At 37.4% G+C, this 27,904-nt stretch overlaps 1 long non-coding RNA gene across 1 annotated transcript in view; it reads right to left on the bottom strand.

Moving 5' to 3' along the window:
* Positions 1-586: 586 nt before the first annotated feature.
* The window catches only part of LOC129432130 (uncharacterized), a 41,578-nt gene continuing 14,260 nt past the window's right edge, over positions 587-27,904 (bottom strand). Inside the window, exon 3 of the long non-coding RNA XR_012359167.1 lies at positions 587-651. This is a non-coding gene — a long non-coding RNA (uncharacterized lncRNA). The remainder of the gene's footprint in view (positions 652-27,904) is intronic.

Below are 27,904 nucleotides of genomic sequence, written 5' to 3'. Positions count from 1 at the left end.
TAAAATGCCAGGACATACCTTAATCGGAAGCTAAACTGAAATTCTCAAACAGCACGGCTGTTAGATTTCCACTGATAAAAAGTGCCGGGGCATGGGCGATTGCTATTCAACCGGCTATTTATTTTCCTCTGTGTAAGCTCTTCAATTTTGGCCAAAACTAGGGTTCACTGAGCCGCATATGCCAATGCGATGCGAGCTGGAGATGATGGGGATGCGATGGGCTCTACCTTTCCATCAGGCATTCCACCAAGCCAATCATCAGCGGATATGACTTTTACTTCAAAACCACAGAGCAGCTATATGATAATGTGGCTATTGTCTCCGATATGAATTCACAATAGCCTTTTAAAGACCTGATCTATTCGTTCATACCTCGATACAGCACTGACCAGCTATAACCTCACCCATCTTTTCCTTTCAAACCCACACAATGTGTTTCGTTTTTAGTAGCTTTATCAGTATACAGGGTTAAGAATATACTTGCTGTGATGAAAACTATCCTTAGTTGAAGATAAGAGCTTTTGAGTTGTTGCTTATTTTTTTTCACTTTTTGAAGAGGATGTTATCTGAATGATGTCATATTCGTACCTGTGAACAGTAAAGAGCTGTTCTGTGGATGGTCTTGTGCAATCTTCATAATAAAATTCTTCCCTATACAAAGGAAAAAGGAACGTTTCACAATTAAAAACTCAATTAAAAATGTTTTAGTTTAGACTGATAATAAGTTCAACTAATGTTGTTGTAAGATGAAAGGACACCAATCTTGGTGCAATTAGTGGTCCAAAAGCAATTTTGATTTCCTAAATCGGGGCATTTTACAAGTGAGATATTTTTTTCAGAGTTTACTTTCTGAAGGTTATCAAGAGAAACATTTTGTTGCTTAGAGTTTGCTCTTTTTGTAGCTCAAGTTTCTATGGCGATCTCAGTTGTGTTTCATTTACAATGTGTTTCATTCCAATGAAGTCTTGGACGTATCTCCTAAAATAGCTTAGGAGAAATAAAAAAACATTGAGACAACTGTTAAAAGACCAGAGTACAGAGCTGTAAACTTATTGTAGTATTGTTGTCTTGTTTTCAGAAAAATATCTAAAAATTCTTAAATTAAAATGCTTTTTCTTGATGAGCAAAACGACCCAAGGAAATAAGTCTGGTTTTTAGACCAAAAATATCAAATTTAAGTGATTTTCTGCATAAAACATGGGGTAAGCAAAAAAATCTTGACAATTTTTCTTAAAGGTGCAGTGTGTACATTTTAGCGGCATCTAGTGGTGAGGTTGTGAATTGCAACCAACGGCTCAGTCCACTGCTCACCTCTTGTTTTGAAACGCATAGAGAAGCTACGGTAGCCGCCACCGGAAAACGTAACCGTCGGACACAACTTAGTAAAATAGTTTGTCCGTTAAGGGCTTCTGTAGAAACATGGCGGCACAAAATGGCAACTTCTATGTAAGGGGACCCTCAGTGTATGTAGATAAAAACGTCTCATTTTAAGGTAATAAAACATAAAAGTATATTATAAAAAAGTCTTCATACACCTCTTATAATATAGTTTTGTATATTACTTTGGATTTCTGTCAAGAGATACTTTTAGTACACACTGCATCTTTAAACACTAAATTGAACACTGTAAAAAAATCCGTAGAAATTACAATGTTATTGCAGCTGGGTTGCCGGTAATTTACCGTAGATTTGAATTTGTGTTGTTTGCTGGCAGGAGTTTGTTCAAAGTTAAATAAATTTTAAATATTAACAAGTACATATTAACTATACAATAACAGCCTCATACAAAGCATTCTGGGAACCAGAAATCATCATCAAACTTTTTCCTGTTTTTTGCTTCAGATTTTGTTTCCCAGAATGTTTTGCTTGATGCTGTTTTTTTAGTTTTACTCGGTAAAGACAAAGACTTGTGAGTGTTTGGTGTTCATTTAACTTTGATTAAAATGTTGCCAGTAAATAACAATTTTAAATCTACGGTAAGTTACCGGCAACCCAGCTGCAATTTCTACGGAATTTTTTTTACAGTGAAGAAAAATTCAAGAAAAAAATAGCTTACCTCATTGGCAGATTTTTTCTTGATTTATGCCCAAAATCACTTAAAAAAAAATGGTCTATAAACTAGATTTATTTTCTTGGGTCATTTTGCAAATCAAGAAAAAGCATTTTAATTTAAGAATTTTTAGATATTATACCTGAAAACAAGACAAAAATACTAAGAATTTTTTGCATCCTTTTTTGCAGTGTGGTAGGTAAATTTGATAAGAAACATTGAAATCTTCAATTATTTGTGATCCAGTCATTTTTTGTGGGGATTTACTGTTTCCTACACAAAATCATCCTACATAATGTAAGGAATATTCTGTGAAAATATAACCTTGATTTATTTAATATTCACTGAATAAGATCATATCAAAGAATGAAATCAATAGGAAGCCAACTTTGACTAGTTTGATAATCTGATAATTAGATTATGAGATTTTAGCCTGGATTTCACAGCCTGACCTTTAATTGCAAACTTAACAAATCTGAGATCAGTCTGTGACATTGCTGAGATCTCTAATGGAGACATTTTCAAGGTTTCTGGGGCCTCATTTATAAAATGCTGCATAGAAACCGTCCTACATTTATAAAAAAATGTGTACATGCGATTCATAAGCCTAACGTACGCACAGAAAGCGCGCAAACCCCTTTCTTTCAGATTTGAAATGTATAAATCGCAAATAATCTTGAACTTATATGCAGCTGGGCAGTTTCAAATCTCCACCTTTAAACAATACCTTATTAATGTCATAGACATATAAAAGAGCGCTTGTCAATGTTTAAACCCAATTTCGAGCAGCAAGAATGGCTTATATTGCCAAAAACCTGCAGCAATTGGACAAGCAAAAGTGCGTACGTCTGCTCAGACCCTGACATGGCGCTAAGCACTTTTTTTCACGTCAAAGATTTATAAATATGGACTTTGCCGTGGATTTTTACGTATGTGCACTTTACGATCAAATCTGTGCATATGCACGCTTTATAAATGGATCTTTCATTCAGGAGAAATACAATATCTGAGAAACAGGACATTTAAACAAAAGCTTGCATTTGCCCTTCATTTAATCTCATTGATGCCTAGGAGAAATAATGGAGGTTTTTTCAATGTTGCTATATTGGAAGTATCCCTGGTGTAGTTTAGCCACGAGTGTCCCTGCAGTGATGTTTAGCATTGTAACTATAGAGATTCTCCACTGAGGGACCCTGAAGAGAGCCACCGAGGGGCCCGGTTCGGTCTATTCCCACCCCGCTGTTGTTTGTTTTTCTCTCATCTGACTGTTTGGGTGAACATAGACTCACTAATTCGGGCTATTTGAGTGATAATGCGCTTCAATTGAGAGCGATGGATTACAGGCACAGTATTGGCCGCTCTTAAAAGCTGAATCAGGCTCGATGGTATCAGCCTTTTAAAGGAGACGGTGATGAGTCTGTTCAACTACCATTAAGACTTGTTTTCACCCACCGCTGTGAATGTAGGTATTTAATTGCAAGTTTGATGGTAGCAAGCTCGTAGTGAAGATTAGAGATCGTATTTCTTCGGTTTTGCGTTCGGGGACTCAGTTCAACATTAATGCCCCTCTCAGGAGAGGAGGTTGTAAATATACTTGATAAACTTGTATCGTTGCCATAGAAACTATTCTCACCAGACTTTTAACCTTATTGCGTCCCCCAACGTGCTTTCCAATTTCTGGGCTAGGATAATAAAATCATTTCCAAATACGTTTGCCATCTTAAATATCTTTAACTTGTGCTGCCTGACATTTTACATTTACGCTTTTATCCTTACAGTGAATTTAAGATATCATTTTTTTATCAATATATATGTTCCCTAGGATCGAACCCACGACCTACTCTACCACCAGCAGTGATCATTTTCGCGTGCAACAATGAACGGCACAAACAAATGCGAGCAAAATATTGTTTATGAGGTGAATGTCATGCATATTTTTCAAAGTGCTTTTTGTTCAGTGTATTTAAAGCACCATTATAATCCACTTACGTGTCTGGTGGGATGCCTTGGTAATTTCAAAAAGGTGCAAAATCATTTCTTTATTTATAAATTGAAATTGGAAGTTAATAGGCTCCACATATTTTAAGGGACATGATTAAAATATCCATTATAATATCAGCTCTTGAGTTTCTGTATTGTGGATTACTTTAATCTCGACAGCCCGATAAATTATAAAGCTCTGCTCTCAATCTAATGAAGTAATTGCCTAAAAGATTCATTGTTCCTTTCATTTCCAGAACCATCCCAGCAACAGAACTCTCAAAGCTATCATTTTTTTCCTATCAATTTATTTTCCCCATCTCTCTCTCTCCCATAGCGTACGTTTGCATAGAAAATACGATGACCTCGAATGTATTTCCCCAATCCTCTGTGTGTGGTTACCCACATGGCCACATTTCCCGGTTTGCACAGGTTTGCATGTGCTAATATGCTTTGGCGTTTGGCTCTGTTGATTAAAAGTGATTGCAATGGGTTACATTTTTCACAACAATGGCATGGTGCATATTTGGAGCTACAGAAGCAAAAAAGACCATAATCCCTTGCAAACAAGCATGTTTGGCTGAAAGCTGACGGGTGTTTGGTGGCGTGGCGAAGCGAGGGCCGCAGTTAAACAGAGACTATAAGACTGAAAGAGCTCAGCTTAGATAAGGGCGATCATGCTGAAAATGACTCCCAGGTAAGACCTCTATCTCTGGATACCCAGCTAGAACAAGCCTTATCTAGTCTGGTCCTGATCAGGATCTTAAAGAGCAAACTGCATGAGCTCTCTCTGTAGAGCAATAAGACTGTGGAGGCAGTTGACAGTTATTGTATTTGTTAGGGTAGCTCATGGTCCACTAAACTTTCAAACGAACCTTTGTCTAATCAACACGCGAAATGAGTCAAAGACAGGAAATCATCAAATATAAAAAGAACAGATTTCTATTAAATCCAAATTGGATCTATAAATCCAATTTTCTTTTCATGGCAGTAATAATAATGTCTAATCTAATAACACGCCTCAAAAAATGACACAATCTGTTTTTTAAATGAATCATGCATGTTGATCTTAATGCATTGATATAAATATATCAAATTTAATAGATGTCTAACCATAGCCCAAAAATAAATTAAATAAAAAATAAATAAAACCAAACACAGTAACACTTTCTATGAAGTGTTATCACTGCAAATGTATTGTTCCCTTGAACTCTTTCTTTGTTTCATTGGAAACATCGATTCTGACTAATGTCTAATGTTTCATAATCACTTCATAATATCAGTTTATAATGAGACCTAGCCTTTGTTACTTTACCTAAAGGAAAACACCACCATTTTCAATATTTTACTATGTTCTTACCTCAACGAATTATTACATACGTGCCCTTAATCTTTGTACAGCACATCGTGAATGTGTTGGCATTTGGCCTAGCCCCGTTCATTCCTTAGGATCCAAACAGGGATGAATTTGGAAGCCACCAAACACTTCCATGTTTTCCCTATTTAAAGACTGTTACATGAGTAGTTACACAAGTACGTATGGTGGCACAAAATAAAAGTGGCGATTTTTTAAGCGGTTAAAAATGAGAACTATATTGTATGGCGGAAGAGCACTTAGTATGCAGCACTTCGACCTCTGGCGCAGTAATATTGACGGAAGTTTGAGCGAGAGGGGGAGTAGTCAGAAGTGAAGATGTTACGAAATTTTTTTATTTTGTGCCACCATACTTTCTTGTGTAACTCTCTTTAAATAGAGAAAACATGGAAGTGTTTGGTGGCTTCTAAATTCATCCCTGTTTGGATCCTAAGGAATGAATGGGGCTAGGCTAAATGCTAACACATTCACGAGGCGCTGTACAAAGATTAAGTACACGCATTGAATAAAGACAGGTATGTATTCATTTGTCTAAGTTGAGGGTAAAACAAAGTAAAATATTGAAAAACTGTGATGTTTTCCTTTAAGACTAACAAAGACCTAAGACCACATACACAATTTTAAAGCGCTGTTTTAGGAAGATTTTCCATTTGTCACTTTACTTAAAGACCACTTATTAAATGCAGTAAGGTATTATGCAATGTCAAGATATGAAATTTAAAATACATTACAACTTGCACTTATAATAGAATATAACTATGGTAACTATGTGGAGTTCATCATGTGTTATAAATCATGTGAATATTTCTCAATTTATTTATTTTGGCAAAAACATCATGCAACCAAATTCAAGTTAATTTTGGATACTCATAACTGGATTATATCGGGTCTGTAGTTAACCTAGATGGTGAAACGATTGCTATTTCTTGCTGGATGCAGTTTAGTTTGTCCCAGCACCAATACACAGCACACTGTATAATGTTTTAAATCAGACAATAATTAAAATGTATAAAAAGGGGACCACTAAGCGGATTGATTCCTAACCAATGTATATTTTAAAATAAGTATGTCAAAAAATAAAAGTTGCAGATCTCATAGGTTCAACTAGCTTCTCAATTCTTCCACACTCAAGGCGCCAAGTCCAAATATCTAATTGCTTTTAACTGCACAAACCTCAACTTGTTTCAAAGGCAAACGAGAGATAAGAATGTGTCTGTGGATCAGGAGTACTGCCTTTCAAAATCCCATCACCCCGGTCCCTGCGCTGAAGACTAGGGATTAAAAGAACCAGATTAAAAAGCTCAATTTAATTAGGATGAATGGATAGATCCTTCACATGAAAGAGTAATAACTACAGTCTCACTAACGAAAGATAGCTCGGGTCCCGCCGAGTTCTTCACACTACAGGTAAAATTGAAGATGAAATCAGACCCGTCGAGATAAGGCAAGAGCGTAATGTTGGTATCATCTCTCTCCTCTTTGCGTTTCCTGTCTTTCTCGGCATCTTCTAAATGCAGATCAATTACAAAACCGGGAAGCCTGGGTGTCACATGTGATTCACAATGTCAATTTCATGCTTTCGAAAACTGTTTGGCAAGTGCTCCCTCACTTTACATCTGGTAACCAATCAGAAGGGCAGCATGTTAGAGAAAGAGACAATTTAATGGTGTGACAGTTAACCAGAGAGTGCAATGTCGTGAGATTGTGCCAGGAAGACCCTGTCTGTCATGGCCTGATATTTATTTATTTACCGAACAGCACAGCACAAATAAAATGTCACATCTCATTTACACTCTTGCCCTTTAGAGATGCGCAGAATCTCTTTAAATCACAACTGTGGAGTTGCTCGGTCTGATTAAAGCCCACTGAAAGAGCTCAGATGACACATGCCGCAGTTTAGCACAGTGACAATTGAAAAAAAACAGCGTTAACACATCGTAAAAAAATAAGTTTGAGTAAGCGATGGACGCTGACCCATTTTCCTATAGGATGACTCTATATTTCTTACAAAGCCATTTTTGAGGATTAAAACTGACAAATTAGCATTGTCGCAATATCAAGTGCTCCTTACAGTTGGATTCACCCAAAGTATCTTTGTTGCACCATGTTTGTCAAACTGACTTGTCAGACAAAGGCAGATGTTGAACTCCACCCTCCACCAAAAACGTCTCGCAAAAGCTCATCTGAAGAAAAAGACAAGATGCTTCCTCTGTCCAGAGGGGTTTAGCTTCGAAATAAACACGCTGTACTGCCAGGGCTATTTCGCATGCTGAAAGAGGCAGTCCGCTAATCTATGAATGGAAAAGCCAGGGCACCCCTGTGACAAATGTTATCTCTGTGTGGCATAGAGGGTTGAAACCTATTCAACCCCCCCCCCACTCCCGAACCATTGCTAAGATTATGTCACCATAATCCCTAATGCAGACGTTTTTGGCCTAGATGGGCAGGTGATTCCAAGTGAAAGAAAAAAATAGCAGCGCAAGGCCGGCGGTGAAGCAATTGTTCTTTTTCTTCCTATGCCAATAGAGGTGTACACCGCTGAGGTGTTGTCATATTGCGCTCATATATTTTTATAAGGCTCAGGAGCTTCTGGATTGAATAGCTTTAGCAGAAGAGATGACACGAATAAGCGCCAAAGGCACCTAAGATTTCAGGGCCCGCATCAGGAACGTTTAATGCCCAAACGAGTGACAGCAGACAAAGCATTTTTCCCAGGTTTCCTCACTCGGCACGCTACAGTGTTTCTGAACAAATAAAAGCGGTAACTGAATGAGACCACGGTGGGAGACGAGAGGTCAAAGCACTCATTATTTCTCCCAGCCCAGTGGAAGCTGAACTTTCTGCGAGTGGGCTGTTTAATTGATTCTTATGGAACGGTGGTATTGATTACTTAAGAGCCTCTGGTCTTAATGCCTGGCTTGCCTTCTGCCTCACACCTTCATAAGGCAGAGGCTCACGCTGCAGGCTTTTATTGTGCCCGTAAAAGTGTAGCTGAAATAATAAGACAGAGAGGCATGAGCAGCATCTCTGGTGACCCATTGGTTGCGGGTGATTGTGCCACCTTGATTTTATTTAATTGAGTTTGCGTTGGCTTTAATTTAAATGTTGATGTAGCCTCAGATGAGGTCATTTACAGGGCCGCGATTCAATGCCGGGTAATTGGACTCCTTTCTTTTTGTGAAGGATTGGGGAATTCAGCACCGGATGCTCAAGGACACGCAGGCAAGATGTCCAGAAATTAGACGGGATTAATTGAAAATCTTAATTACTTTCTGAGGGCATAAACATCTCAATATCAATTAAAACGTATTTCGCAGTGCACTTGGAGGATATGAGGAGCAGCAGTAATTAGATATCGAGGCTGTCAAGACGACTCGATGGGGTTGCGCGTAAGCCCCCTGATTGAGCGCCGAGAATTAACGGGGAATAAATTATGAAGGCGTCGCCGAAACCTTCCTACCTGTTGCGAGCGGCCCTCCCGAAGTTGAGTAAAGTCGAAACTCGGAAAAATACAGCAAAGCACATTCCGGTTATTATTGAAGCGTCTTAAATTATAGAGTGCATATTAAGCAGCGTTATATGACTTGGGCCAACAGGGAAATAATATCCTCCAGCTTCTGCAGAGCAGTGCGCTTGAGTGGGCAGATAAAAGCCGCTGTAAAAATGGGTAGCGGATGAAGAAATGTTTTGGAGGTGAAAAATGATTGTTATTCCGGGGACACTCCTCTGTCACAGCCGACGGTGTGGCCTTGAGCCCTCCCTGTCATTCCCTCGAATTTCACACACATCTGTTTCTCCGATATTTTTCCTGTTAGTTTGTTTTTCCATTTTAATTTCCTGCCTATCTGCGGGGATTCGAGTGAGGGCCTTGTGTTTTAGAGTCTATCTCGACCTCGTATCTCTCTCTCTGACGTTGACTCTTACCCATCGCGGAAGAAAAAGGGTCTCAGCAGTCATGAACCATTTAGCCAGAGGAAACCGAAGGGCTGCTCCTTTAAACTGGGATTTTTGGACCAATCTGCGCAGTGTATTCGAATTGCAGAGTAACAAATGGACAGTGGAAGGGGTTTGTAATGGTGATTAGAGTCTGAAATTGGTTCAGATTTACAGTGTCAGTCAGAGATGGAGGGGAAGGAATAAGCAGTCTAAGCGGTCTAATGGATCCATCAGCTCGCCGCGGCTGCTCAGTGGGCCGAGTGAGGTCACCAGCCATCCGCGGGCGGCACAAAAGCACTTCAATTTTGTTAGGAAATGTATCAATTTAACTGACTCGAGCGGCACACTGGAAACCTAATGAATCTGGACTCAATTTTCCACCACACTGCCTCTGTGAACCGGAGGAAACAATGCTGCTGGTGAAGGGTTCAGGGAAGTCCGACGTGATTGGCTGGCCGGTCTCCGCGCCGGCCAGTTGGGAAGACGGGGCCCGGCCTTCGTTTATCTAGCGATAGCCGCGACCCAGACCGCTGTCACTCATCTAACAATGATGTCATTAAAGGTAAATTGGCCTCTATTTCAGCGGGATGATAATGCTAATTGAGTGGCAAAACATAATACCAAGAGCTGTTGTGTGCCGTTAAGGGGAGGAGGGGAGCAGATTAAATGGCCATACAATAGTGGGTGTCAGGCACGGCAGATGTTGCTTTGTGCTGAGGACTGCATTGACATATCTCTTGCTTGTCAGGCCTGGGCTTTAGGAGAGTCTTACAGGACTAGGGACCAGATGGTCTCACACAGAGTTCGACTAAAGCAGTTAAACAGAGGCTGACTGGTTATTAAAAAAAGACAACTCTACCAGGAGAAATGTGGTGGTTGGTTGGTAAATAACGGAGCGGGACTGCCTTATCGATCTGACTGCCACGTGCCGGCCTGACTTCAGGCTAATGAAAGGCCTCTGGACGGCAGGCGTCATGTTTATTTAGGGGTAGGTCTCTGATCAGATGTGGCTCCCCCTCGGTGGATCAGTCCGAAGAGGCTCTTAATTTGCGCGTTTGCAAATACGCCCGTCCCGGCATGAGGTGTTTCGTTTTAATAATCAGATGTTATTGTTGCATGTTTATTCAGAATCTCTGTGTGATTTACTCAAGAGCTAAAAATGACGATATAAAGGGAATGATTACCTCACAACAATAATTAAAGTAATTGTTTCTATCCTGTTTGAATGTTATTTGATGCTGTCTACATGATTACACATTATACTTTTTATTACCACAGTGTTAGGATAAAACTGTAACTGCTTTGCTTTAAAACCGTTTGTTTATTTGTCAATAGGCATCACGCTGTGCTGAGATTTCTGCAAACATAATGATTTATAATTACTTTACAGCTGAACTTGCAATCTGGGTTTTAAATACAAGCAAACATTGTGCTAGTGTATAAATAGCTACCATACCTGAATTTCATTGGGATATCGGTCAGTTTGTGCCGGTTTGTTTTAATGTTCAGTGGCTCTGTGGATTAGAATTGAAACGTGGCCCTTCCACTTGACCTCTCTGTTATTATGAACACTGATCTCATTTGGCAAGTCAGACAGCGGCAGTCGTGTTTATCACATGCCTTCAAAGCAGATTCCCTTAATGATGGATGATAAGGAAATTTCTGAACTGTAAATTTTTCCTTTTAAATATTCTGAGGTTACTTTATTATAATTTTTTTATTTGTTGAATTGACTGTTATTTAACCTAATTAAGCTAATTGTCATAGCAGATTGTGATTTTTATTACATGAGCTAAAATATAGCTGGATACAATGTAAGAGAGAAACTAAGCTGTCAATGCATTGCAGCTCATCTCAGCAGGGTGCCCAGACAAAATAATGCAAATGAATGGCGCGCATCAGTTTAGTTATTGTTTTGTTATACAAATCCTAGTTGCATATAAAACAAATCTTTATTGGTTTTAATGATGTTTAAATGGATTGATGCAATTAGGTACATTGTACATACAGTATATAGACAGTGGCGTAGCGTCTGGGCATGCAGGGTATGCACGTGCAAATGGGCCCAGGCCAATAGGGGGCACGCCCCAGCTTTTAATTAAAAAAAAATTTTTTCAATTTAATTTTTAATTTCTGGCTGAAATAAGTATATTTTTGTATGCATATCATGTGTAGTGATTTCTTATTTCTCCATAATGTCTAATTTCTCCATCATTTCTTGTTTGCGTTTATTCTTTTTTTTGCACTCCTTGGCTGCCGTAGACTACTACACTATCATTTTTTTACATGACGCATCGCCGCGCCAAAAAAAAAAAAGAAAACACAGTGTGAGAGGTTAATATAGCGGCAATCTACATGAACATTAGGGATGGACAAATATAAACATAAAAGTGGGGCCTTAAAGAGAAAAGAGAAGGCGGAGAAGTTAGTCACAAGTCAAAAACTACCTAAAACATTTAGTTTTTCTTTACTTAAATCTACCCTTTAAAGTAAAAAAGTAAAAATATTTGACAACCTTATTAAAAGTCTATGTTGTGTATATGTATAACAGTATAACAGTATATGTATAACAGACCTGCGCGGCAACGGGCACGGTTGGGGGGGCTTTGGCTTAAGGGGGCCCGTACATTTTTTTTGCATATGGTCCCGGGACTGACTTGCTACGCCACTGTATATAGATATATAATAACATAAGCGTATTAAATATAAATAAATAAATAAATAAATAAATATATATATCGTCTACAAGTTGTGATAGTGTAAAACAGCCGTCAGTCACGTTACGCATTTGGGCCACACACGCCCTTCTTTTTATCTGGTTGGTGGAGGTTAAAAGAAGCAGTTCAAGCGCTGCCTAAATTGTTCTCATCCCACTTCACTTACACCTGGATCACACTCCTGAATTACTCAATCAGACTTAGTTTAGGAGCAGGACAAAGCACTAAGAGAGGCTGATGATGTGACCGAAGCCCAGATTGATGTGTGATTCCCTGACATTTCAACCATGCTTGCTCTGCTCTCCTTCAATCAGCCCGGGCTCTCAGCTTTGTCATTTCAGCTGGAACAAACACAAATAAGCAGGCAGATCGGCGGCCGAGCCCTCAGGATGGGAAAAGTTTTGAAATGCTATTTGACAGGTTCACGTAGACTGTTTTATTTTGTCTCTCTCTCTTCCGTCCCCTAGGTGTTTGACTGTGAGACATTTAATCGCGGGACTAGCGCTTTCATATCAGTAACAAAAATCAAATAATGCAAGATGATTTACTCCCCCTAGCAACCGGGGAGCGCACTCATAGCAACCAGCCGAGCCTCGGGCCTCGGTGTAATCAGCTTGAAAATATTTCAATTATTGTGTTGATTTTAGTGGATTTGAGAGGCGGTCGGTGAGCGCCTCAGTACATTCAGCCCATGACCTGCAGAGGAAGACATTGATTTAAACAGGTGTCAGAGAGGGAAAGTAGAGGCAATTTAAATGGGAATAGGATAGCAAAGTCATTGAGCACTGTTCGGCGCACGTGTGACATCCGCCTGCTGCTGCCGAATCAATGCAGCTCAACTGAGGAATAAAATCTCACCTTGAGGAATCATCTGTCTGCTGTGGCCCAGCGGAGCATGAGGATGGAGGTTTCACCAAGCTTCCCCAGCCTACCTTAAGCCTGATCGGGGTCTTTAGCGGTACCCGTGGGTCCGCAGGTAACCCCGTGGATCGAAAGTGGCTAAAAATCGGTCGGACGATAAATAATGCAGATGCAATGTTTTAAGTTGAAAAATTAACCGTGGTGCCCGAAATAGTTTCAAGGATTAGTCCATTTTCTTAAAATAAAAATCCAGATAATTTACTCACCACCATGTCATCCAAAATGTTGATGTCTTTCTTTGTTCAGTTGAGGGGAAATTATGTTTTTTGAGGAAAACATTGCAGGATTTTTCTCGTTTTGATGGACTTTGATAGACACCGGCATTGGATACTTGGCTCAACACTGAACAGTTTTTTTCAACTGAGTTTCAAAGGACTATAAACAATCCCAAACGAGGCATAAGGGTCTTATCTAGCAAAACGATTGTCATTTTTGACAAGAAAAATAAAAAATATGTACTGTTAAACCACGGCTTTTCGTCTAGGTCCGGTCCAGCGCGACCTAACGTAAATGCGTAGTGACGTAGGGAGGTCACGTGTTACATATATAAAACGCACATTTGCGGACCATTGTAAACAATAAACTGACACAAAGACATTAATTAGTATCAGTTGACATACAACACCGTAGGAACGGTCCTCTTCCAAGACACTTGTAAACACTGGGGCGGAGTTTCGCGTTCGTCCTCTGTGACCTCTTGACGTCATGACGTATTGCGTGGGGTCACTCTAGCGCATCACCACTACATGACGAGAAGTTGTGCTTTAAGAGTGTATATTTGTTATTTTTATTGTCAAAAATGACAATCGTTTTGCTAGATAAGACCCTTCTGCCTCGTTTGGGATTGTTTATAGTCCTTTAAAACTCTGTTGAAAAAAACTGTTAAGTGTTGAGTTAAGTATTATATGTTGGGCTCTATTAAAGTCCATTAAAATTAGAAAAATCCTGGAATGTTTTCCTCAAAAAACACAACTTCTTCTCGACTGAACAAAGAAAGACATCAACACCCTGGATGACATGGTGGTGAGTAAATTATCAGGAATTTTCTTTTAAGAAAATGGACTAATCCTTTAACAACAACTGCTTTGTTCATGGCAAATGTAGTATCCGCTTCTTCTGTAACTTTGCAGTGAAACTTGTATTTATAACTATGAATTTTGTCTGCATTAGTGGCTTTGTTTTCGCAAACCCGGGGGAAGAAAGGAGACAACAATTGCTTTATTTAGATAAATGAAAACGCCATAATGCAAAACACGAGAAGCGGCATTAATGCATAATTGTACTTTTCACACTATTTTATAGGCTGAAGTGAATGCAAGCTGTATAGTGCATTGTAATCTTTTTGGTTAAAAAATGTCATTTCTCTTTAAAGGTTTCATTAGGACTAAATTTAGCAGTGGCGCCCACCATTATCTTAACCGCTGAAAATATTAACGTTGCCCTTTTATTGAATTTGCAGGGTTATATTTAGCATGCAAATTGATTCCTTTCACTTTTCCACAAATACAGATCATTTCAGCACGGTTAATTTTGAGGCGGAGAGAGGAGACGTCACTGTAATTAAAAGAGCAGACATCTCCAATTTCAAGTGTCCCAAACTCAATCTCCCCCTAAACCCTACCAGCACTGTTTTATCTTATCATCCCAGCCTTATCTTCTTTTACCAGTAATGGTCACTGGTATTTTATATTTTACATTTGTATAGCTGCAGATTTCACACACGAATATGGCCGCTATTGTTTCTTTGCTTATGTCTACATCCAAAACATGCGAAACCAAAAGACAATGCACTGCCTGTCTCCTCAATCACGAAAATGTGCAACAAATGTATTTCTAGGGATCAGATCTTACGCTGTATTTGTGGATGAAACGCATCATGGATCTGGGTGCACAGCTATTACATCAAAATGCCCCAGATATGTTGACAGAAAATAATGTTAATGTGTCTTTGTGCTGTGTGATCACGCAGACTGAGGATTTGTGTGATCATTATTTGATATCAGAAGCCCACGGTCAGTCTGTGAGCTGTGGGCATGTGTAGGTGTTGATTGTGTTATGTGTTATGAGTGGGTGAGCTCAGTTTACTGTCAAACACATGCTTTCCCAGAGGTAATGGATTTGAATATTTCATAAATGCAATTTTTTAAGCCAAATGTTCCATGTTTTTTTATTTAATTATTATATATTAAGCCGTATCATGCATTGCAATGTAAAACCGTAGCATGCAACCAATTCATAAGAGTTTTTTTTCCTATTCATGTAAATACTACTTGCCAACCCTAAAACTAACCCACACTGTTATAAATAATGGTGGAATAATGGTCCCTAGTCGTCACTGGGGCAGTACCCTTTATAAAGGTCCTAATATATAACATTTAGGTACACATATTTGTGTACCTTTAAGGTACTTATATGAACTGTTTCTTTAGGTAAAAAGGTGTACTTTTTGAAAGGGTGCCGCCCTATTGACAGGAAAAGTGCATGTAAGTACGCAGGTACTAGTATTTTGTATATATTTATTTATTTTTCCCTACCTGGAGACCTTAAAATAGAAATGAAGAGTTTTGTTGCAAAACGAGATAAATCCATTTTTTTACATTTTTGTCAAAACATGTTTATTATTATGTTATCATGTTATTATTTTGTTTTATGGTGCTACTTAGCTGTATTTTTAAGTTATGAAGGTTTAAATCAAAACAAACCTTCTGCTGTTGAATTTACATTAATTGTACTGCACAACCAAAAAACGCTATTTCTGAACAATTAAAAAAACGGTGTTTATCTCGTTTTGCAACGAAACTCTTCAAATAGACCTCATCTATATTCTCTAATAATCGCATGACATTAGACAGACTTCCGACTTCATGATCTCCAGGCATTAAGAGTAGTAAACATCTCTTACACCAGGCACTTGCCATCAGTGGCACAGTTATTTAAAACTTGTGAACGAATTTGAAATATTTGAGCGTGTGTTAATGTCCTCATTTGAAGCACAAAAAGCTCCATGGGAGGATTTTTGAATATGAGCCGTGCTAATGCGTGTGATCACACATTAATCGTCTGACAGCATCTCACTCTCTGCAGCCAGTCTATTAGGATTTTACACAGAGGTAGGGCCTAAGTGTCAGGTGTCATAATTTAATTGTGTTGTTTTCAATGCCGCCACTCTCACTTTTGGGATGGGTTTGTGGGCCGATCTATGTAGTGTTCGGTCCCTACCCTACCCTTTTGAGGCTTTCTTCTTTGTTTTAAACTGGGACATACAAGTTCACCTAGAGTATCATTTAAAAGATTACTTCACTAAAATATGAAAATTCTCATAATTTATTCACTTTTATACATCATTAAAGGTCACGTTCTTCATGATCCAGTTTTTCAAACTTTAGTTAGTGTGTAATGTTGCTGTTAGAGCATAAATAATACCTGCAAAATAAGTTCACTGCCAGACGATATATATTTTCTTTAACAGAATTCGCCTTTTAAAAACTACAGCAAATGGCCGGTTTGGACTACAGCCCTCTTCCTGATTGAATGACGTCAATAAAACAGTGTTTGACTAAACCACGGCCACAGGAATACGCCAGTCGCCAGCTAAGCTCAAACGGCTTTGCTAAGCTAAGCTGCTGTCAAATTACAACACAAACAAACTACACAATCAGAAGTCGTTACGTATTTCTGAAGGAGAAACTTCATAGGACAAGAAAGCCATCAGCCCGTTTTTAAACAGTTAAAAAAGTGCTATAGAGATGAGAAAATTCTGTGAAAATTACAGCGTTTTTTTTACACAAGAAACATGAACACATGTTATATTGCATACTGTAAACACAATCAAAGCTTCAAAAACACAGGAAGAATGGGAACTTTCAGATTACTCGGGTTAATAAATGTCTCCTGATGTGAAACAATACATTTGTAGGAGAACTCTATTAATATTTTGCACTTATTGAGTGCAATTAAAAACAACAAACATTTTGGGGCGGTTTCCCGGAGAGGGTTTAAATTAATCCAGGACTAGGACTGGATTGTATAAGGACATTTTTTTTATTATTATTTAAGTAGTTTTTACAAACAAACCTTAAAAAAACATTACTGATGTGCATCTTGAGACAAAACAATAGCACTGATATATGTTAACTCAGTACAAGGTATATTTCTGAATAAAGGAAGCTTAAACATGAATTTTAGTCTGGGACTAGGACAAGACCTTTCCGGGAAACCTCCCTATTAAGTGCTAAAATTAAATATGGCGTCAAGTAGAAAATGTCTCATTAGTTCAAACCTCATCAAGACTCATGACTCATGACACTGTCATAAAATGTAAACATGTTCCCTACCTTTTAAAAAGGTTCCATTTGGGTACGGATACGTCGCTGCCAATATCACAAAATTTTTGATAGTCACAAAATTTTGTATAAATTTATTTATGCTATTGACACGATTTTCCACTGATTTTTTGTACCCCTGGTGCACGAATGTCTTCTTCGTGGCACACAGCACAAATTTCTAGTTTTTCATGCCTGTGGCACAACTTTCTGTATCGTGTAATTTTATATTTTGTTTTCTCATTGTTTTTTCCTATTTTTAAATTATTGTCGCTTGGGGTTGGAGTTATAATCTCTTTCTGCGAAATCCTAACCCAAAACCTCTAACCCAAACTTGGCGACAACAGTTTTAAAAGTGAACAAAAAACATGTAGAAACCAATGCATACAATTACATCCTAACGCAAACTCTGAATCTAACCCTAACCCCAAGCGACAATGATTTAAAATGATTTAAAAAACTGTTTCTAGAAATTCATGCTGTGTGCCACAAAAAAGACATTCGTGCTCCAGTGACACGAAAAACAGTGGAAAATCTTGTTATTAGCACAAATAAATTAATCAACAAACTTGCCGTGAGATAGGGTAGCAAAATCAACATATGTTTGTTACTTTAATTAAAAAATAAACAATTTCAACTTGTTTTTATAAGTAATGTCAACTTATCACAGGTCAAAACCTAAAATAGGAGGTTGAACTGACTTGAAGTGGTTTTAACTTCATGCTGCATTTTTTTTAATAGTATATACATTTGGTACCATTATGTACCTCTGAGGTACTAATATGAACTCTTTAGGTCCCGTCAAGTTTTCTGCCCATTTTTCACCAAGTTATCGATATGCCGCCATGTTTGATTTTATGTACATGAATATGAACCAGCGTATTAATATAAAGTCAAAGAAAGGAAGTCATATGTACATCTGTGATGGATGGTACATAAATGCAAAGAATGTTTTTTTGTGTGAATTGTTCCTTTAAAGCAACACTATGTAGTTTTTTTACCTTTAAATAATGTCTCTAAAATTATTTCAGTGATAGAACAACTTTTAACTGGACAAATTGTACTGTTGCTGCAACCTGAGCAGCCTCCTAGCTGCTACAAGCACACTCTGAAAGTGGCGGTGGAGGGTAGAGCACACAGCCCCGCCCCTCCCCCTGCCTGCAGAAGAGTGTCTGATACCAGGCACTGTTGCGCTTTTCAACCACATGGGCGAGCTGTAAGTCATTTTTACTTGGAAACTACATAGTTTTGCTTTAAAGGCGCTCTAAGCGAATCTGTGCGACGTCACTTTTTGTTGATGTTTGAACTGTTTTCAAACAAACGGAGCATAACTAACTCCTCCCGCTCCCCCTTCCTTCCGTGTTTTCATGAACATGCCCAACCCCCACTCTCAAATCCTTCTTGTCGTTTATTGGCTGGAACACTTTGTTATGGTTTCTGTTTGTAGGTTTGGCCACTTTGTTTTTATTGCAGTTTGTGGAACCTGGGCTGTCTACAGAGACCGCGTTTTTTTACAGTTTGATCAGCGGACAGGCAGCAAGCAGATAGTGAGGAGATGTTTGCTGTAAGTAACAAAAAATGTTTTATGGTCTAAAATGCGTGAATTCGCTTAGAGCACCTTTAAGTTTAAAAATAAAAAAGTGGATCATTATCCTTAAGTGATTGCATTGGATTAAATGTTAATATTGTATTGTACAAAACGAAGCGGTAACTCATTATCTCTTCTCTTTGAACAATGCAGTAAATATGAAATCCAGTAAACTTTAATGTCATGTGCTGTATGACTATAGTTCATAGGTTATTTCTATAAACAATGCAATAATTCGTTTTAAGCAGTGGCTCATGCATGATTTCTGTCTCTCATATTTTGTTATATATAAGTAAAGGTGCTTACACAATTTAAGGACATTCTGTCGTCTTCATTCTTGATCACTGGCAACAGATACTAACACATGCCTTGCACAGGAGCAGCTCCAATTTGGCAAACACAAGGAATTAGTCTGTTGAATGACAGAATGAAAAAATCCTTCCTAATAGCCTAAATATTTGGAAATTCCTACCATGTGTTTAAGCCATGCACATCACACTTGTACTTTATCCAAATAAATGAACTAGGTTTTGATAAGCTACTTTGGAAGGACAATTGTTTGCCAAAGTTAATTACTGAGTCAGAATATCTACAGCAAATCTGCCTTCGCACAATTGTCCAATGTTACATTTCCATTTCTATATTATTATTATCCTGAAATTCAAGTTACAGTAATGCATGCGTGTTTTTCTTTGTTATCCCAAATGAGAATTAAAATTGCGCCTGACGTTTACTTTACATATATTACGTTTAATTGAATTTGTATTTCGTCGCAAGACTGCTGAAAGGAATCTCGATTTGTTTGCAGAAAATTAATGCCCAAGCGCTAGCCATTGTATCCATTTTAGGAGGTGTTGGTGGCGCTTTAATTATTTCTGGCCTACACCTTAATCGTTTATTTTGAATGGCTGAGCAGCTTATCGATAGCACCGAAATGAGTGTTATGTCTTAAAACTTCCCTTCCTCAGGTTCTCCCCTGGTCGCCAATACAGTGTTGGATAAAAGCAATCCACAGCCAACTGGAGCCACTGATAGATATGGTCACACTTTAGAGAGGTAAACACTATTGATTCGGCTCCACTATCGTCTGTAATTTTCTTCCAGCCGTTGAGCAATACAATCCTTTATAACTAATCACACTCACTTGTTGGGTAGGAGCAGGACATTTGAGTGTGTTTTTCTTTGACTGTTTTCTCATTGGGTGGGAAGATCTCTCGCAGACCGCCTGTATTGAAGTGTTTCTGCGCCGTCACATCTCTCTACTTCCTTTTGCTCTAATGTGATTGATCGGGCCAGCGTCGGGGTCGTGGCATGCTCTTCTGCAAGACACTTTTGAAAGTGATATTTTAGACCTAGTTAGAACCTATTTCCCCTCACTGTTAAATAACAAATGTGAACCCAGAGCGAGTTTTTGGAGCCTGAGACTTTCTAAGTTCTGATAGGTTAGTAAATGTCTGTACAACCAGGATAAAACCTTCAGTAATTCAAATGTAAAGTCTTATTGGGCCTGCTGCATTATTTGCAATTTTGATTTAATGTTGTAGTTTGGTCATTCTATGAAAATTCCTGTCCCAGCCTCAACCACCAGGAAAAACACTTAAAAGTGTCAGATAATGACACAAAATATATGCTTTTTGTTTTAATTGAAGTGTTTTATTATTAATAAAACATATGTAAAACAGTGTTATTGCAAACCATTTTATATATATGAAGAGTTTGGTTCCAAAACGCAATAAATCCATTTTGACAAATTTCGGTAAAAACGTGTTTTCTATACAAAGAAAGTGACAAGATGAAAACCACTATTTTCTGTTACAAACTTTCACATAGCATCTTTAGGTTATAAAAACATAAAAAAAATCAAATCCATAACTTGATTTTCAAAGATTTATTATAAAAACGAATTATTTTTTCCACAAAATGCAATAAATCCATGAGTTTTTTATTTCAAAATGCTATAAATCTATTAAATCAATGTATAAATGTGCATTCATCTTTACCATTTTATATTTATTTAGTTGACTAGTGGTATACAATGATTAAAAAATAAACATGGCATTAACCAAAACACTTACTTTGTTATATTACATTGCTGCGGTTATACTTGACGTCGTCTCTTTACATTTTCACAGCGATCAGCTGTAAAATGTTTTTGGTCCCGCTCGATTTTCGTTGACTTTGAGTAAAATAATGTAAAGTTTTCATAAGATCCTCTGGGTCAATGTTTTAGCATGAGAAGCTTGATGCTGTCGGGAGAACAAGCAACCGAGTGCCTCTCGCGGAAATTATTAGATGTTGATGGCTTACGTTTCTTTCCCGTCACAGAAAACCATCACAAGTTTATCAATGCTATTAAAGTATTTTTTTGTTGATCACGCAGTACAAAGTAAATGAGGAAAACTAGGACTCCGTGTACTCAGCGCGCGGCCATTGTTTGTTTACATTGCGTGACTGGTGGGCTGTAATATCAGGAATGGATTTATTGCGTTCTGTAAAAAAGGAGGAGTGGCGTTTGTTGCATTTTGGGAAAAAAGGGAGAAAAGATGACAGAATATCACGGCGGGTATTGGATTTTGCGTAAAATTATTACTTTTAACTACTGACCTGATATAATACTGATTTTGGCAGTAACTCATTTTTTTCAAAAATGGCGTTTATCGCGTTTTGGAACCAAACTCTTCATATATATATATATATATATATATATATCCTCGGGTCAGGAGTCGTAGTTCAGTGACATATTTTGAGTTAAAAAATATAATTTTCTCCCCCTTTACATGTCATAATACAAAGGGAAGTAGTACAGTTATTTAGTGGACTATTTAAAAAACTAAAATATCAACTAAATTTTTAAATATATAAAATTTAAGAAGTGTGGTTTGAGCTACTGTGACCGCAATCTTAGATATGCCATTGTGTCTGCAGATTTGTCACTGGTGTTATCGTCACTGGTGTTACTGTTGCTGCTGGTAACACCAGTGACAGGTATTGTTTATACTAAACTTACACATTTATGAAATATGAGATTATTTGTAATGTAAAATATTACTAATAAATGTATAATAAATTGTTTGAAATAATCGTTTGTTTTGTCATTGGTTTCACTTTGCGTAACTGGTGTTACCACATGGCATATTGGTTTTCTGGCATCAGAGTTGCCCAGTTTCATAGAATATGGTTTTTGTATCTACCTAATTGTTACTGCATTCATTAATACGCATTTTAAGGATGTCATCATTGAATTTTGATCACTCAACCTCAATTATTTCTACAACAAAAAACACAATGGTAGAAATAGAAAAAGGTCACACAATAGAACTTTACTCATGCCTGTTTAAGGTAAATTATTACTAATCAAGACAATTTCTTAATATTACATTAACTTTTTCTGTCTTTGATTATGTATGTAAATTAAATACTCAAAATACTTTCTGGGAAGCCTGAATTGTCATCTAAAACAGTGGTTCCCAAACTTTTTCAGCGTGCTGCTCCCTTGTGTACAGTGCATTTTTTCGCGGCCCCCCGAAAGAACATTTATGACAAAAACAGTTTTAAAATGTAATATTTTAATTAAACAAAACTTATAAATATATAACTAGTAGTGCTGTTGGTTAGTTGGCTTATTATTTTTAGGTTTAATTCATGATAAATGAATGTATTTTATAAAATGTCATAAAACTGGGGCCCCCCTGGCACCATCTCGCGGCCCCCAGTTTGAAAACCACTGATCTAAAATATAGGTAACACCATTGACAAAAAAGCAGCACAATGTAAACAATTTTTTAATGTAATGTAGTAAAAATATAAAAATACATTAAGCTGTCATTTAAGTTGATTTATAATGTTAAGAGGTTAACTATTATCTGACTATAAGTTTTGGTATAAAAAAAGAATTACATTTTTAAAAAGTTGTCTGTTCAAAAAGCCACCATTTTTATAGAATGACCCAGTTGGGAGGATGAACAATCATGGATCTCGACAGCCCCTGGTCACCACGAGTTGTCATGGTGTACCAATTCTTTACATATTTTTACTTTTGCGTTCCAATAAACAAAAATAACAGCATACAGTTTTGGAACAACATAAAGGTGAGAACATAATGTCAACATTTTTATTATTGAATAGCCACTGCTTTTTCACCTCCATGAGCCTGGGCTGTGTTGTTTTTAGACGATGACTGAATGCATAATAAAGAATAATAATTGTTTTCACAAGACTTTTAATGGCCTCTGTCAGCTTCTGTATTTTCGGAAACCATGTGGTGCCGCTAGTGGCACAGAAATAACACTTCTTCACATTTAATTTCATTCAGCAAAACCCATGCAAGCAATTCTTTTACACCTGGACACATGACACGATGAAATGTTTGATATCTTTTGTTTGCATCACTGAGTAACAGCTGTAAAAGCCTCTCTGGAGGAGTTTGATAATGGATTTGACACTACAGAAAGGAAGGAATGATATATTTGAAAGGAGATTGTCTCCCTGTGAGATGCGGGTCAGGTTAAACGGGCATTTTGTGATTTGGACTTACTGTGTCCTCTCTGTATGAAATGGAGAAGGTTAATGCAGTTTAGGGTATAAAATAATTACTAATTATCCCAGGGTTAACTACACCCTTTGGCAATGCCTTCCGCTGCAAATTTACTTTATAAATTCCCAACAAAGACCTTGCACAGTTGGGAGTTGAAGCACTTAAGTATGTGGATGGATGACAAACAGGTTTGTTTTTATTTGAATCGAGTGTGAGTGATTTAAGGAAGAGACCAACACTCCACTATAATGAAAAGCATAGTTAACATTGAATTGAAAATGACTATGGGAACTAAAGGCTTCAGGAACAGAAGTCTTTATTTTAAAATTCAGCACCAGTTGCAGATTTTTACAACAAGCCCTTCAAACTGTCACTTCACGGTTATACGAAGTCATTTTGATGTTAACAAGTTCTTTACTGAGACTATCAACGCATTTACACCTTCTTCTGAGCTTTGATGGCTTACATTAGCTTCACAGAATCCATTTTTAATACCGCTCCCTTACCCCATATATTTTTTAACATACGCATAGATCAAGGAACCGCTAGTTTTGCTAGTTGGCAAATGGTGAAAGGGGAGCTTATTTATCTTTCACATAACTAGAGTTATTTGTGACCCGTAAAGGCCTGACACTTACAAATAGATTTGGACAGTGTTGCCTTAACATCTGGAAACCCTATTTAACTCATCCCATCTCAGGAAGTTTTCACACTTCACGCTTCATTAACCTCTAGGGTCTGAAGTCCCTGGGAAGACAGGGGAGTGAAACGCATGTTTACACAGCGCCTTCTAAATCACCACGAGAGCTTTAGCCATTACTGTGGCACATCAGTGCAGGTGAGGAGGAACATACAGGTGCCAAGCTCCGGAGGATCCTTCCCACCCATCTCCATTTTCACTTCTAATTGATAATGAATTAGCTTTCAAGTGAGAATGAACCGCTGGTGTCAACTCACAATGAAGCGCATCTTTTTAGATTTGATTTGTATCTTACCACTGCCAGATTCTGCATTTCATTTTCTGATTCATTTCGTTGTGACACTTCACACAGTGCCAGTTCTTAACAATTCATTATGGGTTGTGCATTATTCGGTAAGATGATCAAGAGGAAAACAACTATTGTGTTTGTGCCAATATAACATTTATATTTTTATTGACCAATGCACAGCTTTTAAATAAGAGGCTATAGTTTTGTAAATCACATGAGATGGGAATTATTCGTTTATTATTTTAATTGCAAGATTTGAATAAAGGAAGACTTTTATTGGGAGTTAGAATGGGTTCAAACCTGTTTATTTGTATAGTATACCAACACAGGACTCTTCTATTGTTTATTATAGGTAATAATAATAATTGCATTTCTTTTAAATGCTAAATAATTGCAGTAGCAAATTTGCTTGAATTCTTTTACCCAAAGCGACTTACATTGCATTACAAGGTAAACCTTTGTTTATTAGTATAGGATTCAAACCCATGACCTTTTGCGCTTTTACACAATGCTCTACCACTGAGCTATACAAATGTTAAAAATTTAGGTTGAAAAGGTTTTTTAAACCGAGTAAAGCCTAGACCTATATATTATATAATGGAGTATTTCTTTCCATTCATTTTGACTTCATTATGTCTTATGCATCCTGCTTACTTATTAGAGACTATTAGACTATTTTAATTACATATTAGTTCAAACACATATTTTTTTATTTCAATACTAGCATTTCAGTATAGTAATTATTGGACCCTATGGACACCCTAATATGTGCTGGCTCCCCATATTCATGAAAAAACCCTCACTAAGATTATTGTCATGGACCAACAAATTCTCCTCTGGCCGGAATTCAGTAGTTTATCAGTTGAAATATAGGTAATGAAACACATTTCATAAGGTGATAATTAGAAAAGAAGAGCAAAGCAGCAGTCGCAGGCTGTTAGATTTTTAATAACTACAATGACCAGGGGAGTTAGTGTGAACATTAGGGTCATGTTTATTATACCGACTAATAACGGGTCAAAAATATGTATGTAAAACATTTTGAATATGAATACATATATGTGTGACAAATAGGTTTATAATTTAGTGGGTATGTTTTCAATGTAAGATCTAAATATGGAAGTGCGGATAGATCTTGTTGATTTTCCCCATAGTGCACTTCTTGTAAAGTGATGTCTTCATATGCCAAATATTGCTTAGAATATTAATGTAAGTGTTTAAACCCATTTAAAAATATCCATTGGGACTCTGTTTTGTGAAGAAAAAAAATTGTTGACTTTACTTTGTTGAAAATAAAACTGTCTAATTGTAAACAGTCCTTTACTCTTTTAATTGCTCTCAAAAGGGAATTATTCCATTAACTCACCAAAACACTTCAATTAGTCTCCTTGTAATTTACACTGTTGTGTTATTATCTGTAAGAAAATGTGCCAATAAAATAGATATTCTGTCATAAGGCGTGGTTGAATCAAAATTCAATCTTATTTCAATAAGTAATGCTGAAGTGATTGCAAGGCTCTACCATTGGTAGCCAAAGAAAAGCAGTGCCACTCAGATCTTTCTCACAATCACTTAAAACGGTACTTGACATTTGGCTCCTATCCTGCAGCTACTCTGCCATGCATTTTAGGATTACTTTACAGCGTATGCCCATTAATTCACCGGCGGACTTCAACGCTCTTATCTCTGCCATGCAAACGCTGGTTGAGGGAATAACTGACATGGGCATTGTTTATGCACGATCCTTAAATTGATTAAGCCAAAGTAAGGCAGGGGCGCTTGATATCTGACGTGCTTAAGAATTGAATATTTTATCGCTTTGGATTATATTTTACTTGTCTTTAATTAATAAAGAAGGTATCACTTTTATTTTTATTTTCATTTTATTTAACTATCAATTTGTCATTGTGAACGTTTAGATTTTCTCGTTTGTCTATAGATTTTTCTCTTTTCAAATAAAAAAATATTGCCGTTTGTGACAGATTTTTTGGGCCTCAATTGAGCTTTTATGGTAAGGCCATAACATTACGTCCTCGAGACGGTTTTGAATTGTTTATGTTTATCTTTCGTTTGTGATACATTTAGCTTCATTTAAATGTGAGCATAACATTGCAATGTTACAGGACGTGTTCAGTTTGCAAAGCAATTCATTACCTAAACTCGCATTTATTTATTTAATATTAGTCACAATCTGTTTGCCTCTTTGCTTTGCGTCAGATTATGGCAAATTGTTTATGATAACCATAATTAAAGGCAAAAGGATTTAAGTGGGCTTTAACTGTTTGCGTGAAATCACACGTTTAATTACAAAAAGATTTATATGAAAAGTCAGGCACATTGTTTTTTTTTTCAAGCCATGTTAAATCATTGAATTTAATCACTGCTCAGTCGGCCCGTTGGCCTTATATCTGTCCTCCAGGTAAATGCAATCTATCTGTGAGTTTTGGGAAGATATGAAACCACCATAAATAAATAAAAAAGATGTACAAAGCACTCATGGAGGGCTGTTGCAATAAGGCTCCCGAAATCACCTTGATAATTAATTGCGCGATTTTGATTCTATTAAATAAAAATAACACGTATTGAGGAACTCAATTAGCATTAATTAAGCTTGATATCCTAATTTGGAAAATGTGTTGAGGAAAACAAGCGTTTTCCGAGTCGTTTTAGCCCTGATGTTGTTGAATACCAGCTTTCTGCCTTTGGGCTGCTTTTCTCTCCTTAGAGAGTTGAAAATGAGAAATGGAGATGGAATATCAGGAGGTGCTAAATTAGCTGCCTGATCTGCACTTATTGCTGCGCGCACACACACACAAAGAGACACACACACCCATTACTTTGCTGTTCCCTCTCTCTCTTAACATTCCAGGCATGGCGCGGCGTCGAGATAGCAGATTTATCAAATGGGAAAATGAATGCATGATGATCAGTTAAATTGAAAATCAGCGCCTGCATGACAGCCCGACCTGACACCTCCGTAATTAGAAAGAAAAATGATGGCGTCCGATGCATAATAGAGCAAAAACAATTTACACTCTCCCATAATGATCCGGCGTTCAAATTGAAAATTTCTCCGGGTAGAAATTGAATTCATAAAGTATGATTCATGGAGGACACATCTCCTGGAGGCTGCCTGGGCCATATCGATTGATAGTTTGTCTTGAATCATACAGCGTGCTGCTTTCCGGCAAAAGCTTAACTACTTAAGCAAATCGCTAATTTCACCTTAAGGCCACCAGTGTGCAGCCAGCGATACTCCTATTCAGACTGCAAATGAATTAAACATGAACGTGGCCCACTAAGGGAAAAACCTCAGTAAATTGAAGGACACCTCCAGACAGCTTACATTTTCCAAACGCTTGCTTTTTTTATGCAGAAAACGCAATTCATCGAATGAAATAAAGATATATTTTTCGCATGGCTTTGATATGGGGAGATGGTGGCTTCAAAGACCTATCTGTCAATATATAAAGCACGTATTAGGAATAAATA

The sequence above is a fragment of the Misgurnus anguillicaudatus genome, chromosome 19, assembly GCF_027580225.2.
Source record: "Misgurnus anguillicaudatus chromosome 19, ASM2758022v2, whole genome shotgun sequence".
NCBI lineage: Eukaryota > Metazoa > Chordata > Actinopteri > Cypriniformes > Cobitidae > Misgurnus > Misgurnus anguillicaudatus.
Note: the sequence above shows the minus strand (reverse complement) of the source record. Positions and strands in the feature narration are given on the sequence as shown.